Here is a 17977-nt window from a genome sequence, read left to right as displayed (position 1 = left end):
CTCTACTTTTTTTTTTCTTTTTTTATTGGGGAATTAATGTTTTACTTTCAACAGTAAGTACAATAGTTTGTACATGCATAACATTCCCCAGTTCCCCATATAACAATACAACCCCCACTAGGTCCTCTGAATCCTTCTTGGACCTGTATTCTCCCCACCCACCCACCCAACCCAGATAAGCCAATTCCATTTCAGGTTCTACTTTTTTTTTTTGCCTCCAGGGTTATTGCTGGGGCTTGGAGCCTACACCATGAATCCACTCCTCCTGGCTATTTTTCCCACTTTTGCTTCCTTTGTTGTTTATCATTGTTGTTGTTACTGCTGTCATTGTTGGATAGGACAGAGAAAAATGGAGAGAGGAGGGGAAGACAGATGGGAAGAGAAAGACAGACACCTGCGGACCTGCTTCACCACCTGTGAAGTGACTCCCCTGCAGGTGGGGAGCCGGGAGCTTGAACCGGGATTCCTACCCGGGTCCCTGTGCTTTATGCTATGTTCACTTAACCCACTGCACTACCTCCCGGCCCCCAGATCTCTACCTCTGTATCTCTCTCCCTATCTCTGTGTTACCATTGGGAAGATGAAGCCATGCAAGCGCCTTGCCTCAGTGATTACTGTGGTGGAAAAAAAAAAAAATACAGAGCTTATCCCATTAATCATATCACAAGCTCTGAAGTAGAGGGCTGGGTATAGACATCAGTTCTTTTGAGGGTCCCTAAGTGATTCCAATGTGCAGACAAGTTTGGAGAGCTCAGCAAAGATTCCAAGCTCCAGGGCAGAGGGTCTGTCTTCTGCTATTTTCATTGAAACGCTTCAACAGCACCCACATTAACTGTCTGTCGAAGCAAATTGAGTTTTCAGGGACATCCACTATCACACTGTTTACAATTGCACTTAGTGGAACAAATGCCTCCCAGGACAGTGTGAATCTAACCAAGGTTGGCACCAAGGGTACATATGTCATAAAACTACTTTCTGCAGGGGGAGAGTGGCAGTGAGCATGAGAACCTAGACTCAAGCCCCTGAGTCTCCACCTGCAGGGAGAAGCTTCATGAGCAGTGGAGCACTGCTACAGGTATCTCTCTGTCCGTATTTCTATTTCTCATACTCTATCAAAAAGAAAGAAAAAGAATGGAAGGAAGGAAGGAATGGGGAAGAGAGGAAAGAATGAAAGAAGAAAAATAGAGGAAGGAAGGAAGGAAGGAAGGAAGGAAGGAAGGAAGGAAGAAAGAGCGAGCGAGAGAGAGGGAAGGAGGAAGGAAGGAAGGAAGGAAGGAAGGAAGGAAGGAAGGAAGGAAGGAAGGAAGGGGAAAGAGGGAGTCGGGTGACAGTGCAGCAGTTAAACACACGTGGTGCAAAGCGCAAGGACCAGCTTAAAAATCGTGGTTTGAGCCCCTGGCTCCCCACCTGCAGGGGAGTCCCTTCACAGGCAGTGAAGCAGGTCTGTGGGTGTCTGTCTTTCTCTCCCCCTCTCTGTCTTCCCCTCCTCTCTCCATTTCTCTCTGTCCTAACAACAATGACGTCAATAACTACAACAACAATAAAAAGACAACAAGGGCAACAAACGGGAAAATAAATAAATTTTAAAAATTAAAAAAAAGAAAGAAAATGACCATGGGACGAGGTGGTGGCCCACCTGGTTGGGCACACATATTACAGTGTTCAAGAACTGGGATTCAAGCCCCTGGTCTCTGCCTACAGGGGGAAAGCTTTGTAAATGGTGTAGTGCTGCAGGTGTCTCTCTGTCTCTTTCCCTCTCTATCTGCCCCCTTCCTCTCAATTTCTGGCTGTCTCTATCTAATAAATAAATAAATAAATATAATTTTAAAAAATTTTAAAAGAAAATGACCACTAGGAACACTGGAGCTGTGCAGGCACTGAACCCCAACAGTAATCCCAGAGACAAAAGCATAAACAAAACCTACATTCCTTCTCCTCACCAAGGAATCCTGCTGTTTCTCTCTCTGGAATTTCTGCCATTCTTTTGTCTTTGGGTAGCTTCAGACCAAGAAAAACATCTCCCAACTCTCCCCTCAGCATTGGCATGTGTGAAGACTGGCAACGATTCTTGGACACTCAGGTGCTCAGAGGTGAATTTAGGAATTGGAGGAATCTCTAATTCCTGCTGAAGACAAGGCAAGCCGGTTCGTTCACCGGGTCAGATATGGCTCACCTGTTAAGAAACCTGTAGGTGAGGACAGGGGTGGATAGCATAATGGTTATGCAAAGAGACTCTCATGCCTGAGGCTCCAAAGTCCTAGGTTCAATCCCCTATACCACCATAAACCAGAGCTGGGAGGAGGAGGAAGAGGAGGAGGAGGAGGAGAAGGAGGGGGAGGAGGGGGAGGAGGGGCAGAGGGGGAGGAGGGGAGGAGGGGAGGAGGGGGGAAGAGGGGTGGGGGGAGGAGGGGTGGGGGGAGGAGGGGAGGATGGGAGGAGGGGGAGGAGGAGAGGAGGGGAGGAGGGGAGGAGGGGGAGGGGAGGAGAAGGGAGAGGAAGGAGAGGGGGAGGGGAGGGGAAGGGAGGGGAGGGGAGGGGAGAGGAGGGGAAAAAAAGAGGGAGAAGTCATTAAAACTTGGGCAGAATAAGCACTATAACTTTTTTTTTCTTCTATTCCAGGGGCCGAGTGGCAGTGCACCCCACTAAACACAAATCCCAATGCTCACCAGCAGGGCAGAGCTTCACAGCGAAATCGTGGTGCATGTGTCTTTCTTTCTCCCTATCTCACCTTTCCATCTCTATTTATCCATCTCTATCCAAAATAAACAAATATATAAATTACATACTAAATTAATTTTTTTTGCCTCCAGGGTTACTGCTATGGCTCAGTGCCTGCACCACAAATCCACTGCTCCTGGAGGCCACTTTTTTCCTTTTGTTGCCCTTGTTGTTTATCATTGTTGCTGTTACTATCATTGTCGCCACTGCTGTCATTGTAGTTGGATAGGACAGAGAGAAATGGAGAGAGGAGGGGAAGACAGAGAGGGGGAGAGAAAGACAGACACCTGCAGATCTGCTTCACCACCTGTGGAGCGACTCCCCTGCAGGTGGGGAGCCGGGGGCTTGAACCGGGATCCTTACACCGGTCCCTGCACTTTATGCCACGTGCGCCCAACTGCTGTGCCACCACCCGACCCCCAAAATTAAATATTTTAAAAAGAGATTACCTCTTCACAATTGGAGTTTTAATTTAATGTGACCTAATTTTTGGCCCACACTGAACACTTAACATTCATAGCTGATGACAAAGAGAATATGTCTCTGTGATGATTACTGCAGCAGGAGGAAGACTGCACTGGAAATTAAGAGAACTGGCTCTGAGGACCATGTCACCTCTAATTCCCTGTGTGACCCTGAGCAAGTCATTTGACCTTCAGGTTCCTCATTGATAAAAGAGAACAAATAATCTCAACGATGGTTTGCTTCCAGCTCAAACATCATGTGGTTCTAATTCTCCTGTGGACAAAGATATGAGTCTTGAGGGAATGGCTAAGTTTATTGCTTTGTTTTTTCCTTTAAAAAATGGATAATTCTTTGGAGTATCCAATTCCACAAAACAAATGCTAAGTTACCAACACATGCACCACAGTGTACTAGACACTACGGAAGGAAGCGAGACAGTCTATGCTGATGAAGTTAGTGAAGAAAACAAAACACCTAACTAGGGTTTTAGCAGAGTGAAGCCAAGGCTACAGCACATATGCTAGAAAAAGGCAGTTTGGAGTGGTTGGAAAAAAGAGTATTCTGGGTCAGGCAGGTGCTCACCCAGTTAAACATACACATTACCATGTGCAAGGACCTGGGTTCAAGGCACTGGTCCCCACCTGCAGGGAGGAAGCTTCACAAATGATGAAGCTGTGCTGCAGGTATCTTTATCTCTCTATCTCCATCTCTGCTCTCAAATCCTATCTTATCAAATAAAAGGAAGGGAAGGAGAGGGAGAGGGAAAGAAAGAAAGGAAGTCCAGGGGCCAGGTGGTGGTGCACCTGGTTGAGCACACATGTTACAGTGCTCAAGGACCCAGGTTCGAGCCCCCAGTCCCCACTTGCAGGGGGAAAGCTTCACAAGTGGTGAAGCAGTGCTGCAGGTGTCTCTCTCTCACTCTCTCTATCCCTCCCTCCCCTCTCAGTTTCTGACTGTCTCTATCCAGTAAATAAATAAAGATAATTAAAAAAATTAAAAAGAAAGAAAGAAAGTCCAGAGAAAATAGTAAAGCTCTTTCTTCCGAGGTTCTTGGCTTCTAGTCCAGCATTTAGCAAATAGTAGCTATGTCACTTCAGACAAATCACCCATCTCAACCAAGCTTCAGTTTTCTCATCTGTAAAATGGAAATCAGGTAGGGGGTTGGGCAGTAGTGCACCAGGTTAAGCGCACATAGCATAAAGCACAAGGACTGCAGCAAGGATCCTGGTTCGAGCCCCCGGCTTCCCACCTGCAGTGGGGTCGCTTCACAAGCAATGAAGTAGGTCTGTAGGTGTCTATCTTTCTCTTCCCCCCTCTCTGTCTTCCCCTCTTCTCTCGATTTCTCTCTGTCCTATCCAAGAACAAAAATGGGGGAAATGGCCACCAGGAGCAGTGGATTTGTAGTGGAAGCAACAAGCCCCAACGATAACTCTGGTGGCAAAAAAAATAACATAATATAACAGAACAGAACAGAAATTGGAAATCAGGTAATACTGATTCAACATACTGGTTTATATCACTTGAAGAACTTAAAAAAAAAAATGTATCATCTAAGTTACAATACCATGGAGGCTATTGAAGATGTCTAGTGAGCATGGCTTCCTAGACTTTGAGCTCATGGTTGATAGAAACCAGAAAAATCCACTGACCATTCTATAGGTTCAGTTCAGAGACGAGAGAGTCTCACACCATGGCTTCTTTTGTCTTCCCTGTCTTATATTTTTCCCATATTTACTTATTAAATAAAAAAAATGCACCTCTTTTAAAAACTAAATAGTACAGGGGCCAGTGAAATAGCACACTTGGATAGTGCTGCTTTGCCATGTGCAAGATCCAGGTTCAAGCCCAACCCCCACCACACTCAAGAGAGCTATGATGTTGTGGTGTCTCGAAACTTTACATCAGGCTCAACCTGACGCTGTTGACTGGCTACGGAAGAAGGACAAACGCTAGAAGAAGAAGAAGGTGTCTTCTCTCTCTCTCCTATCCTCTTCCTCTCTCTCTCTCTCTCTCTCTCTCTCTTCCTGCCTTTCTGTCTCAATCTAAAAATAAATGCTAAATAGTACAGAGACATTTAAAATAAAAAGTAAAAGATGCTTTCCCTCACCTCAGTCACCAATTACTTCTTACCTTACCACCACTAACAACGTCTTATGTGTCCTTCCAGGAAAAAAAAAAAAAAAAAAAACGAAGAAGTGTACGACTGCCCTGTAATCATGGCTGGGTATGCAGACGTTTCTATATCCACCCCCTGCCCACAGCTGTACACTTTCTTTTCTAGGTATCTATTACTAGAGAGGAAAGATCTTATGTCAAATAATCTTAGCTTAAGGCAATATAGTTTTAGATTACTGAAATCTGACATTGCTTTCAGTGGTTAATAATTAAATAATAATGCCCTTATTATTCCTTCCAATAGGAAAGACAGAATGGAAGACAAGTGAGGCATTTAATATAATGTGGAAGTCAAATCCTGAATTCAAGCATATGGAGCAAAACACTGCACTGTTTGTTTGTTGGTTAAGTAAGAGAAAAGTCATCTGTTAAAGGACTGGCAGGCAGATCATTGAAGATCTGCTTCTGAATAAACAGAAGAGAGAAGCCAAAGGATATTTTGACTGTCTCTTTTTCCACAGAAGCATTTCAGGTCCACTTTCAAAAACTACTCATAGAAAAGAAGAGGGGAGGGGGCCGGGTGGTGGTGCACTTGGTTGAGCACACATGCTACAATGCACAAGGACCCAGGTTCAAGCCTCTGTCCCCACATGCAGGGGAAAAAAATTTTGCGAGTGGTAAAGTAGGGCTACAGGTGTGTCTCTCTGTCTCTCCCTCAATCACTCCACTCCCTCTCGGTTTCTGGCTGTCTGTATCCAATCAATAAATAAAAATAATAAAAAATTTAAGTCTTAAAAAAATAATAATAACCTAAGTGGCCTTTGTCTTTTGTCTCTATTCAATTCAAAAGAATGGGGACATGGAGAAAAATGAACAGTTGCAGCCCAGGAGGTGGCACAGCAACAGGGCACAGGACCTGTAAACGTAAGGTCCCAAGTTCAGTTCCCTAAACTACATATGCCAGAGTGATACTGTTCTCTCTCACCAACAAGTAAATGAATCTTAAATAAATAAATGTTACTCATCCCATGACAATAAAATCATTGACCAGACATTTTCTCATTCAGTGCAAAAGAATTCTCTCTCTTCAGCTTATCTCAAAGGTCTCTCTGTCCACCTGCTATGTATTTCATTGGCTTTGCTGCCTAGCAAGTGGGTGCGATACTTAAGCTCCCTTCAGACCTATACACAATAAGTCTTGAAACTCCACAGTAATTGGTCAGGACATTCTTCATTTTCTCCGTTCCAACCCAGACTGGCAAGCCACTAGCTGTAGTTACTCTATTGTTATATGTTTCTCACTGCCTCTCCCTAAGTGGTTTACTGCAATCATCTTCCTTATTCTTATAAATAACATCATGGCACATTTCTGAACTTTCCCCTGTTTTTGTTTTTTGTTTTTTTTCTGTTGAAGGAGCAACAATACCCTCTGTTCTGAGTATCTTCAAAGGTTAGGGACACTTGGGGGGGGAAGCATCCTGCAGACTATGTTCTGGCCTCGAGGATAAATAAGCACTGGGATCAGCTCAGTTAACTTTGTCTGAAACCCCCCCCCCCCACAGCTTTCACACATGTTACTGAAATCACAGCATATCTATCTTATTAGCAGACAAAGTGGGCTCAAAATGGCTGAGGAAAAAAAAAACCTCAGATTTAAATAGAAAAAAAAATTGACAACAGACATATAGAAAAGTGGCATAATAATTTAAAAAAAAAAAACAACTCTGTATCTCTTTAGAAAAATCAACTGATGACCCTATGAGATCAGGGCTGGACCTAAAGTGCGTCATGCTTCCAATGGAGGAGATGGGATGTGGAACTCTGGTGGTGGGAACTGTATGGAATTGTACCCCTCTAATCCTACTATCTTGTTAATGATTATTAAATCAATAATAATAAGAAGAACAATTGTTTTTAAAAGAACTAAGTGTACGTCAACAAAAAGGAGTCTTCCAGTATTCAAAACCCATTTCTCCAGCCTTTTCTTTTTTTGATGACATGTTTAGATAGAGACAGAGAGGCAAAGGGAGAGCACCCACAGCGCCAAAGCCATCTGGCTTCCTTCAGTGCGGCAGGGAACAGGCTCAAACCTGGAGTGCACGCTTGTTCAGCCTTTCTAAGCTTAGCAAATACTTTTTCTTTGTTCACTGAAAATATATCTGGCTTTATCAATACCATGGACAAAGTTTTGGTGAGAATTGGTGCAAGGCAGGAGAGAGATGTCTGGCGGTTCCTCTTGACAGCACAGTGTTAAGAATACACCTTCTAAATGCATGAAAAGGCTCGCAAATCTTCCTTTGTTGCTAGGGATTGAACCTGGGACCTCAAACTTGAAAGTCCTATGCTCTGCCACTAAGCCACCCCTCTGGGCCACAACAGAGCAATGTGAACCAGTCTTCCTAGTGTACTCAATAAAGACACCTGGAGGGAATCTTTCTAAAAAGTCTTCTTTAAAGTAGCAAAGAGCTGACACGATTGGGTGGTGGTGGGGGTCCAGGCTCAAGATCTTAAAGTAAGGAAATCCAGAGATATGGACCAAGGTTTTAGAAGTCACTTTACTCCAGTTTGGTGGCTGGGAGTACTTACCAATCCAAAAGAGGAGGGTGAGAAGCTTAACAGCCTCACAGGCTCAAGGGGCCAGCACATCCCCAGGGTGAAACCCTGGTAAACCTCTTCATATTTATAGTTGACACCCCAAAGAAATAGCCCCTCTGTAAGAAACTGATTCTCTACAATACTCTACAGTAGTAAGGGGGGTGGGTGGGCTTTTTCATGACTCAATTTCCATTTGCATTTAAATTCATCTGAGTTTTCTAAGGCTTTTCAAGAGTCAAAATCTATTTGGAGACAAGATCTGTTTGGGTCAATTATGCACACAGTCACAGAGATTAGCTTGGCAAGGAATCTCCTTGTCCCACTGTGTAAATGAGGAAACTGAGGCAGAGAGCAGTCATGCGGGTGACCAAGGGTACAAAGAGGTCTGTGGCAAGACTGGGCCAGGAGTCAGAAGTGCGTCCCTTTCACTCTGACCTGCAGAGCTGCTGGAATACTAGTTGCCTGAGAGTGAGGGGAAGGAAGAGAATTTGGGAACTAGCTAGTTCCTTTCTGGTTCAGTTAATCCTGATGGAACTAATCCTTAATCCAAACTGACAGCGTCTGTGTCAAAGATGCTGCACTAGGTGTGGGGCACTGCTGGCATCTAGTGGGTCAAGGATGCTGATAACCATTCTGGAATTCACAGGACACCCTCCCCCAACCCCGTGAGCAAATGATGCTGCCCACAGCACCAGCAGGGACTAACTTGAGAACCCCGGCCTTCAAATAATGAGTACATGAAGGGAAAGAAGCAAGGGCCAGGCTGGCACAATAGCTCATAAGGATTGTGCACTGCTTTGCCATGCACATGACCCTGGTTCAAACCCAGCCCCCATTGCATTGAAGGAACTTAAGAGTTATGGCCTCTCTCTCTCTCTCTCTCTCTCTCTCTCTCTGAAAAAATAATTGAAAACAAGGATTCCCTCTGGAAAATGATTAACTTTTATTTTTGCCAGTGCCAGAAACTGAACTCAGGGCCTCAGATGATTAATCTTTAAACCTTACAGTAAGGCTGGAAGGTCAGACTGATGGCTCACACAGAACTATGTCTTACTTTAACCACCACACTGTGGAAAAAGCAATGAAGCCTCCAGACTTTGGGGGTTCAAGAAGGAGCAAGGCTCCAACGTGAAAGACTTAAAAAAGAGCATCATTTCAGTGCACCAAGAAAGGATTTGTGCCCCATGCCACCCCACCCCCAGTTACTTCCAGCCCCCACTTCTCCATGCTTGAAATCCTCTCCTGGCAGAGAGTCTTCCCATCCATAATGAGGCTTCAAGTGCAAAGACCCAGGCTGAGAGAAGAGTGACCTACATTTATATTCAAGAGAAAGTCACTGATGACAATGCTTCCCCGAGTTTTCATTCTGGGGAAAGGCTCTGAGCATCTAAAAGTGGGGGACAGGAAGAAAGGACAAGAAGGAGGTTAGAAAGAGGGTGAAGAAATGGGCACGACAGAGGACTGAGATAAATGCCACTGACTCTATACCTGAGCCCCATGAGAGGGAAGGATGCAACTAGAGAGAGGAGGAGAAAGTCACATTCTTGGGCTGGAAGAAGATTACCATCAAGTTCAGCTCAGGTGAAACCACTCCAGGAATGCCTGAAAGAATGACAGTGCTGTCCCCTGCAGCTGGGACAAGAGAGAGAATCCTCAGCAGTTCCGGGATCATGGTGAACTTGACACTGTCCTGGGTAAAGTCCCCACCTGACCTCTTCGTTCCGTGAATGAGCTATCAGATTCCTCAGACTCTCTAAGAGAAGGTGTTCCCCCCAAGACACCTTCCCAGGTACTCTCTCCCTCTGTTTTGAAGGGGGTGGCCACTCTGCTTTGTCTGAAGCCTGATGCACCTGCAAGGCCAGTGCATATTTTTTATGTCCATTCCTGATATTGGCCCCCACTGGTTTTTCCTCATAAGTTTGAGACCTCCATGCCGTTCCTCTGGTGCTTAAGCATGTATTGTTGCACAAATAGGGGGCTTTTAAGGGCCTGCAAAATAGCTCACTTAGATAGTGCTATGCTTTCTCATGTGCGTGATCCAGGTTCAAGCCCAGCCTCCACCACATTAAAGAAAGCTTCAATATTGTGGTCTCCTTCACTCTCCATTTCTCTATCTAAAAAAATAAAATAAAAATAAAGTAGGGGTGGGGGAGGGAGCCATGTTTCTGAGTCCATAACAAAGAAAAATACTATGCAATGAAAAAAATAATTTAAAAGGGAAGTCAGACATAATTTAGAAGAATCATTGTACCAAGGGATGGGTTTAAGCAGCTACCAGGAATTGCTAAAGGCCAAGGTACAAAGGTAGACATCTTAGATATACAGCCAAATCCTTGCTTGGAAGCCACAGTTCCATGATGACAGACTTTATTTTCCTCTGGCATTAAATGCTAGGAAGAATTTGCCCCTGCCTTGTCATATGTGCCATCTGCAAGGTCATTTTATGTATTTATTTTTTGAGAGCTCTGTTATGACCTTTTGGACAAAGCCACATCTCAGACTGCTTCCCAACAGCAGGCTACACCTGCAGAAACACTGCAGACCCACAGTCCTCCTGCCAATCTGGACCTCCCCACTTGGCTCAGGATCCCAAGATTACCGAGTCAGAGAGCCATCCAATCTCTCAGTAGAAGGGACCCTCATGCCACTTGACTCAATCTCTAGCTCCCCAGCCAGAGGCAAAGGGGATTTAAAAATATATATTTTACTTTATTTTCCTTTTTCTTTTTAATTTTGACAGGACAGAAAGAAATTGAGAAGAAAAGGGGTATAGAAAGGAAGAAAAAAAAAGGAAGAAAGGAAGGGAGAAAGGAAGAAAAAGAAAGAAAGAAAGACACCGGCAGCTCTGTTTCACTACCTGTGAAGCTCTCTCTCCCCTTGCAGGTGGGGTCCAGAGGTTTGAACCCAGGTCTTATGTGTGGTCAACAGGGTGCACAACTGCCCAGTTCAACAAAGAGGGGATTTTAAAGCTAGTGTCCAGGGACACTGTTGTCACCAGTGTGGAACTATGGGCTGGAAGGTCCAGACTGGTCCTACCATCATGCTCCCCCTCCACCCTTCCTTGTTTGGATGATTATCATTTTGGCTGTCTATCTGTCTGTCATGGCCAGATTCTCTAGCCCTAGGGGGAACAGGGGCCTCCTTTATCAATCTTTGACCCCCCCCCAATAATATTTAGCACCTGTGCTCCACAAATAGGAACTACTTTCTCCCCCCCCACCACCACCACCATGGTAAGAAACTGCCTAGGAAGGAGGTCCCAGAATGAGCCTTTATTATCCTGCCCAGCTCTCCTTTGATAAAACCCTCCAGCTGCAGCTTTCCTGACCACGGGGCAACAAACAGTACACAAAAAGTAACGTGCAAGTACCTCCAGAGTTGGAAGACACATTCTCCCTCGTCTCCATATGCTCCCCAAAAGTATATGGGACATCATCTACAAAAGAAGAAAGAAAGAAGGGGGGAGCTTGTACTCAGCAGGCAGTAGTTCAGTAGTTCAAGCACAGCTAACAACCATGAACATAAACAGCAAAATACTCTGAACAGAGATCAAGACACCTCAGCTTTGCATATAATAGGTGCTCAGTAAATATCGACGAAATCAAAAAGTTTGCGACCTATCAGCCCCTGCACACAGTAGGTACCCAAGTATCTTTTTAAATTGAGCGGGTCAGAATGGTAAGGCGGCTGCCTGGCCCGCAGTCGCCCCCTTGAACCCCTGCACCGGGCTCGTCTATGGAATAGTAGCAGACAGCGAGATGAGATGGCACCTATGGGATCCCAGGCACAGATCCATGAATGGAAATGCGTGTCTCCAGGTAGCGCCTCCCAGAGCGCTGGGACAGGCACGTGACAATGCGCCGTCTGTCCCGTTGCGGGGACCAGCGGCCGGCCCCGGGCACCAAGCAGCCGGCGGGGCGCTCCGCCTCCCGGGGTTGCCTCCCGCTGCAGCCCAGAGCTCCCGCCGCGGCCCCCGGGCCATCCGCCCACCCCGGCTTCTCCCGGGAGTCGCGGGCAGAACAAAAGCCAAAGCCGCTCCGGCTCTCCCACTGCTTATCAGCCGAAGAGCCCAGGAAGCAGCTGGAGGGAGCCGGCCCGGGTCCGAGCGCTCAAGTCAGCCCCGATCTTCAGCCCGCTGCCGCCCGCCCTCCCCGCCCGCGGCCCCACCGCCGCACCCCACGGAGGAGCAGAGTGGGCGCCGCGGCCGGGTGGGCTGCAGGGGGCGCTGCTCTCAGCCCCTGAGCCCGAGCGCGGGGCGGCGGGAAGGGAGGATGCCGAGGCGCTGAGCCCCCCATCTGACCTCGCAGGGCGCCCCCTAACGCACCCAGGACCGGGTCCTCCCCAGGGCGCCGGGTCCCAGCGCCTCCCTGGCGGGGCACACACACACCGCGGGGGAGGCCGGCGGATGACCTCGCGTCCACGGCGCGGATCCCCCGCACCGCCGAGCAGGGGTCACCAGGGGCAGCCGTGCGGGTCCCCAGGGAGACAGCCCGGTGCCCCCAAACTCGCCGGCCGAGGGTCTCCCCGGCTTTCTGTGAAAGGTGGAGGGGCTCTGTGGTGCGAGCGGGGGACGAGCGGGGTCGCCTCCCCTTCCCCCTCAGCCCAGCCGCTCCGGGCTCAGTGAACTCTGAGAGATGCGGGCAACGGGAGGGGGCGCCGCCGGGGGAGCCACTTACCCGACGCAGAGCCCGCGAGGGCGCCTTTGTCTGCGGGGCGGCGCCGGCGCGCTCGGCCAGGCGGGTCCCGGCCCCGGCGAGCGGCGAGCTCCGCGGGCGCCCGGACTGCGCGGCTCGCGGCTCCAGCTCCGGCTCCAGCCCCGGCCCCCGCGCGCTCTCCCCGCGGCTCCGCCCCCAGCCCCGCCCCGCCCCGCCCGCCGGCCCCCACCTGCTTTGGCAACTAGCGCTTGGAGCCGGGGCCTGGGCACCGGGGGGCGGCAGCCTCCCCCGCGCGCCCCTCCCAGGTCCTCCCCGCCGCCCCACCGCGCTCTCACGCCGAGTGGAGCCGCCTGTGTGCACGCCGCCTCACCTGGGGGGCCGGGCGCCCGCGGGCTCGGGGTCCCCGTCGGGGGAAGAACCTGCCCGGTGGTCTCGGCGCAGACTCTCCAACGACCTCCCTCTCGTCCCGAGGAGGGGACGCCCCAGATTCTTCCGAGACAGGGGGCGGGGTGGGAAGGCTGCTGTTCTGAGCCTCGACAGAAACGCGTTTCCCAGCGGGCTGGACTCCGCGCTGCTGCAGCGGCCGGGGGTGGGGCGCAGAGGAGGGCAAGGGGCGGCCTGGAACCCGCGGGCGGGGAGGAACCGCCCGCCAGGCGCTGGGCTGAGGGGCGCCGAGCTCACAAGCTGAGGAGCGACCCCGCCCGGGATGCCCAGCACCCAAGGGCACGGTCCGAGTGACACTGGCAGAAGGGGAGTGACACTCTAGAAAGCAGGTGGAAGGAAAAATCCTGAGAACCCAGCCACATTGGCCGTAGCTGGTGACCAAGTGGCCTTCTGTCCCTTCCGAAGTGGACCACACTGATTATCACTGACTATCACACACGGTTGTCTCTAATTACGTGTACCCCGGGGGGGGGGGGATGATTAAACAGCTACTTTTCTGGGCAGAGGGAGAAAAAAATAACCTAAATTTTGTATAAGGTCACTAGTGGCTTTAGCTGCCCACGAGCCATCCCTCCTGCCTCCCAACAACTAAAACATTCAAAGCAAGAAGCTTATTTGGACGCTTCATGGGGGCCGCTGTGTATTATGGTGACTTCTGCCTCAGTCCTCACTTCTCCAGGGCCGAGTATCATACCCGGTATAGAAGAGACGTTCAATATTGCTGCATGTGGATCATAAAATTGCTCATTGCAATGAATGTAAAAACAGACCAACGAACAAAACGCTGTACCATCATATTGAAAGCTGCATCTGTGGCTAGAAAAACGATGGCCATATGAAGGGTAATAAACGCCAGGTGTAATTATTGTGTAGATGCAATTGCTATTAATAATATGTGTGTAGATAATAGGTTAGGGCTTACTGGCTACCTTGGAGACAGCTGTTACCTATCTGGACCTTCATTAACCTGAAAGAGTAGACAGGGAAAAGAGGAAAATTATAACAGGCAAATGTCTCCATGGTAGGATGTTCTAATATACCTTCCCCAAAGATCACATTTTAACATTTCCTTCTTTAACTTTCATTACAAATAAGGATTATCAATTCAGTGGCTGTACATAAATATGAAATGTTTTGTCTTGATTTATTCATTTTTATAGCATCTTTTCTAGGAAGGAATAAGAAGAGGCCTGAAGGGTGCTCATCTCAGTTTAAAAAAAAAAAAATCCAGTAAAGCAAATGCCCTACCACATTCAGTCCTGTAAGAGGAGGGTCCAGAGGGTCTAAATGAAGAGACTGGCCCATGAAGACACCAGGAAAGCTCCAGCCCTCTCTCCTGGAGATTCTAGATCAGTGCCTTGGGTCTATGGCCCTGCTCTTGGGAGCACTGTGCTTGGCCACGTGAGATAATTTATCTCTTCCATTTGGCAAGTGAGAAAATGTAATTTTCTCCATGTGCTGAGCACCAGTAGATAGCTGATGCATAGTGAATGGCCATCCTCCAAACACAGGGGTGTGAAATACGCATTTTAATTTCAGAGTCCATCACTGCACAATGCCAGAAGAATAATAGAAATGGGGTATTTCGGGAGTCGGGCTGTAGCGCAGCGGGTTAAGCGCAGGTGGCGCAAAGCACAAGGACCGGCATAAGGATCCCGGTTCGAACCCCGGTTCCCCACCTGCAGGGGAATTGCTTCACAGGCGGTGAAGCAGGTCTGCAGGTGTCTATCTTTCTCTCCTCCTCTCTGTCTTCCCCTCCTCTCTCCATTTCTCTCTGTCCTATCCAACAACAACAACAACAATAATAACTACAACAATAAAACAACAAGGGCAACAAAAGGGAATAAATAAATAAATAAATAAATAAAATATTTAAAAAAAAAAAAGAAATGGGGTATTTCTCCAGGCATCCTTCATCACATTTCCATCACATGGTGCTGTTCTCCTGTGGCTGTTGCCACCAGGAAACAGATCAGGCCTTAATTTTCACCACAATAGGAGCTATCAAGAAAGAAAACAGCTTAGGGCCAGGCATTGGTGGTATATTTGACTGAACATACACATTTTTGTGTGCAAGGACCTAGATTCAAACTCTCAGTCCCCACCTGCATGGAGGAAGGAAGCTTCATGAGTGGTGAAGCAGTATTACAGGAGTCTGTCATCCTCTCAATCTCCCCCCCCCTTTTCTCTAAATTTCTCTATTCAAAATAAACAAATAAATACAAAAAAGCTGGCTGACATAGGGATGAGTACACAGAAAATAGCCATGTGGAACCCAGGGGTTAGGTAAGGCATCAGATCATTTTAAGATATCTTCTCCCCACCCCAGGCGGGGGGTTGGGGTGAACCCACATTTCCCCACCACCTGTGACTTGGTTCTACAAGTTGTGTGTTGGTGGCTATGCCAGGGGTACCAGTGTCTGCATTGGGTCTCTATAACCCAGTGCAGACCTTGTTGTATCAGCAGAAAGTGTTGTATCTGCCTTGGGGGTATTTTTAGACAGTTTTTGGAAACATAATTTTGCTGGAAGGTGGTTAAAGAACACATGCTTTACCAGCCTGAAGACCCAGTTCAGTCCCAGCACCAAATGTAAGATCACTCCTTTCGACTTCGCCTGTCTCTCTCTCTCTCTCTCTCTCTCTCTCTCTCCCTCCCTCCCTCCCTCCCTCCCTCCCTCTCTCTGTCACTGCCTGGCCCCCCAGACTTTCTCTTTAATAAAAAAATAAATCTTAAATTGCATGTGTTACTGTGACCTGGATGTAATACTTGAGTAAAAGTGTGGGACTCAAGTGTGAGGTCCTGAGTTCGATATCAGGTATCCCATGTGCCAGTGTGACACTCTGGTTTGCTCTTTCTAACTAATTAATAACTAGATCTTGTGCTCACTTCGGCAGCACATGTACTAAAGTTGGCACGATATAGAGAAGATTAGCATGGCCTTTGTGCAAGGATGACATGCAAAATCCATGAAGCGTTCCATAATTTTATTTCCCTTAAAAATAATAAATAAATGGATTTTTAAAAATATGTATCTAGTAACATATGTTTAGAGGTTAGGTAGTGGCCACCCAGTTAAACAAACACATTATCACGCATGCACAAGGACCTAGGTTCAAGCCCTGATTCCATTCTGTAGGGGGGAAGCTTCATGAGTAGTAAAGCAGTGCTGCAGGCTTATATCTTTCTACCTTTCAATTTACCCACTTCCCTCTTAATTTTTCTCAGTTGAGAGAGAGAGACTGAAACTGCCCAGAGCAGTGGCACTGTGTCCCAGTTAGAACCCTGCTGGCAATAAAAAAATAATAATAATAAAAAGTTTTTTCAGGCTGGGGATATGGATTGAAAAGAAAAAATTACAGAAATTACAGCAAAGAAAAAATTACAGAAGCCAGAATTCCTACCTTCCGCACCACAAAAACAACTTTGATCCATACTCCCGGTGGGGGAGAAGTGATAGGAGGAAGAGGATAAGAGGACTCTGAACTCTCTAGCTCCATCAGGACCCAGAAGGAGAGAAGGAAAAGGAAGGGTCATTTTGGATATAGTGAGAGGGTTCTGAGTGGCTTGGAGGGAAAGAGAAGACTGGACCTGGCAGAAAAAGGGGGCAGTTATGTGCAAACGTACATAGATAGTTGACCTATGTCTGCAACCTTAGGGGAACTACAGTGGCTTGCAGTAGAGGAAATGGGGGTTCAGAACTCTAGTGGTAAGAACAGTGTGGAGTTATACCCCTGTTGACATACAGTTTTGTAAATCAATATCAAATCACTAATAAATTTTTTGAAATAAAAAACTTTTTTAAATTTCTTTATTGGGGAATTAATGTTTTATATTCGACAGTAAATACAATAGTTTGTACATGCATAACATTTCCCAGTTTTCCATATAACAATACAACCCCCACTAGGCCCTCTGTCATCCTTCTTGGATCTGTATTCTCCCCACTCACCCACCAACCCCAGAGTCTTTTACTTTGGTGCAACATGCCAAGTTCAGTTCAGGTTCTACTTGTGTTTTCTCTTCTGATCTTGTTTTTCAACTTCTGCCTGAGAGTGAGATCATCCCATATTCATCCTTCTGTTTCTGACTCATTTCACTTAACATGAATTTTTCAAGGTCCATCCAAGATAGGCTGAAAACACCATTTTTGAAGCTGAAGTCACCATTTTTGATAGCTGAGTAGTATTCCATTGTGTATATAGACCACAACTTGCTCAGTCACTCATCTGTTGTTGGACACCTGGGTTGCTTCCAGGTTTTGGCTATTACAAATTGTGCTGCTAATAACATATGTGTACACAGATCTCTTTGGATGGATGTGTTGGGTTTCTTAGGATATATCCCCAGGAGAGGAATTGCAGGATCATAGGGTAGGTCCATTTCTAGCCTTCTGAGAGTTCTCCAGACTGTTATGCACAGAGTTTGGACCAATTGACATTCCCACCAGCAGTTCAGGAGGGTTCCTTTGACCCCACAACCTCCCCAAGAAAAAAATTTTAATAAAGAGATGTGTAGTTGCTTTAGACACCTCTGTCCACCCCCCAGCAATGAACATATTAAACCAAACCCCCAATACAAATAGTACTGGAAGTGGGGCATTTGGGAGATGATTAATTCATAAGGATAGAGCCCTTATGAATGGTACTAGTGCCCTGATAAAAGAGGTCCTGCTAGGGAAATAGTTCATCTGGTAGAGCACAGGACTTGCATGCCTGAGACATTAGAGACCAATCCCAGGTGTTGCATGTGCTTGTTTCTCTCTCACATATGAAACCTTATCTCATATGAAATAAATAAATCTTAAAAAAAAAAATGCCCCCAAGAACTCCTTCACCCTCTCTCTGCCAGGTGAGGACCTCATGAGAAGATTGTGCTGCTGTGGGAGAAGCAAGTTCCTGCTCTTAAGAGGCCCCAGTGGGCTACTGATACTTTGAGAGGCAGGTACCCAGGTCCAATGGAGCATTATAGCTCCTAGGGAACCCTC

The 17977-nt window shown here is 47.2% G+C and overlaps 1 protein-coding gene and 1 non-coding gene across 7 annotated transcripts in view; one reads left to right on the top strand and one right to left on the bottom strand.

The window, feature by feature from the left end:
* The window catches only part of MAPK4 (mitogen-activated protein kinase 4), a 177676-nt gene extending 164578 nt beyond the window's left edge, over positions 1 to 13098 (bottom strand). For 3 of the 6 annotated variants that reach the window (XM_060173880.1, XM_060173885.1, XM_060173886.1), the window contains exons 1-2: positions 12570 to 12726; positions 11264 to 11329 (exon numbers count right to left, since the gene is read on the bottom strand). The gene's annotated coding sequence lies outside the window, so the exon portion shown is untranslated. Of the gene's footprint in view, positions 1 to 11263; positions 11330 to 12569; positions 12727 to 12883 lie in introns of those variants that run through there. The other 3 variants (XM_060173882.1, XM_060173884.1, XM_060173881.1) reach the window with 3 other exon arrangements.
* A 2773-nt stretch (positions 13099 to 15871) lies between these two features.
* On the top strand, positions 15872 to 15979 carry LOC132533219 (U6 spliceosomal RNA). The gene has a single exon (XR_009545125.1). It is a non-coding gene; the product is annotated as a U6 spliceosomal RNA (small nuclear RNA).
* The last annotated feature ends 1998 nt before the right edge of the window (positions 15980 to 17977 follow it).

Source organism: Erinaceus europaeus, chromosome 15 (assembly GCF_950295315.1).
Source record: "Erinaceus europaeus chromosome 15, mEriEur2.1, whole genome shotgun sequence".
In the NCBI taxonomy this organism is placed as follows: domain Eukaryota; kingdom Metazoa; phylum Chordata; class Mammalia; order Eulipotyphla; family Erinaceidae; genus Erinaceus; species Erinaceus europaeus.
The sequence above is the reverse complement of the archived record's forward strand: the minus strand, read 5'-3'. Positions and strand labels throughout refer to the sequence as shown.